Raw genomic sequence first — 1,483 nt, forward strand, 5'->3', positions numbered from 1 at the left:
TTTTATACCTAAACTTCCTCTCCAGTGTATTTCACGAGTACTCTGCCACACGAGTACTGCGTTACAGTAGAAATGTCTGCATGACGTCACCCTTCCTTCTTCTCTCATTTAACTGACGTCATGAATGATAAACAGACTGTAGGAACCAGGAGGCCGTCTATCCTCCTCAAGGAAAACAGTAACGCCACTGAACAGCTAGCTTAGCGTTAGCTGCTGCTAGGTAGCACACATGCTAACGAGAGCTAGCTGGTGGCGTGTGTTGTTCTGTTGTCGTAAAAAGTACTTTACGTGTTTAAGAGGAGCTGAGCACCAGAGGCATGACGTGTACCTGCTCACGCGGCGTTCAGGTGGAGGGTCTGCACGTTTCCTCCTGGCGCTGCTGCGCGACGACACCTGCACCGTAAAGCGAGACGGCGGTGTGTTTGGAGAACTGTCGTAAAATCAGCCTTCTTCTTCTTCTTCTTCTTCTTCTTCTTCTGACGCTTTATGGCTGTTGGAAAGCAACTTCATGGTGCAGCCACCTGCTGGTGTGGAGGAGGAATAATAACACTAACAGATATTAATAATAATACAAAATACTACTAATAATATATATGAATAATAACACTAACAATTAGATATTAATAATAATACAAAATACTACTAATATGTATTAATAATAATAACTAACAACTAATATAGATTATAAATAATACTAACAAAAATATTAAAAACAAGAATATAGTATTAACAAAAATAATCACTATAATTACAAATAAAAATGCATCTTAACCAAAACACTGATAAAAAATAATAATATACAATTAATAATACGAAGAAATACAACTACTAGTAATATATATATATATATATATTAATAATAACAACAATAAGATATTAATAATAATAACTAACTACTACTATATATTCATAATAATAACTAACAATTAGATATAAATAATATTAACAATAATAATTCAAATAACAATATAGTAGTAACAAAAATCACACATAATAATACATATTAACAAAAACACTGATAACACATAATAATATTCTATTAATAACAATAACAATATAATAATACATACTTATAATAATAATCACAATAATAACAATACGTAATAATAGCTTAATAAATAATGTTGTATTTAAGATATTAAATAAAAACATATTTAATCTCTATTTCTCTTGTTTCCATCATTAGGACGTGAAACATTCACGTGTCGGATGTTAAACCACATCAACGAGCTTATTAGACGTTTTATTATTATTTTGCTGAGATATTTGTGGAGGAAAGTATCAACACCGGTGACAACTTTTACTTTCCCGTCATCAAATAAAACCACTCACAAATACAGTTGAGTGCGATACCATTGTGTACCCATAGGGGCGCTCCAACCCTCTGAGATCAAATGCAGCTGCGGTTCAGCGGGAGGTTGTGGGTTCTGTTCCCGGCCGACGCAACATCCTAACTACACGAACACAGCAAGCTTCTTCAGTC

The 1,483-nt window shown here is 33.8% G+C and overlaps 1 protein-coding gene across 1 annotated transcript in view; it reads right to left on the minus strand.

The window, feature by feature from the left end:
* LOC306737589 (protein CutA homolog) overlaps positions 1 to 415 on the minus strand; it is a 5,366-nt gene extending 4,951 nt beyond the window's left edge. Inside the window, exon 1 of the mRNA XM_079219332.1 lies at positions 329 to 415. The gene's annotated coding sequence lies outside the window, so the exon portion shown is untranslated. The remainder of the gene's footprint in view (positions 1 to 328) is intronic.
* Positions 416 to 1,483: the final 1,068 nt, after the last annotated feature.

The sequence above is a fragment of the Taurulus bubalis genome (assembly GCF_910589615.1).
Source record: "Taurulus bubalis genome assembly, chromosome: 6".
Lineage (NCBI taxonomy): Eukaryota > Metazoa > Chordata > Actinopteri > Perciformes > Cottidae > Taurulus > Taurulus bubalis.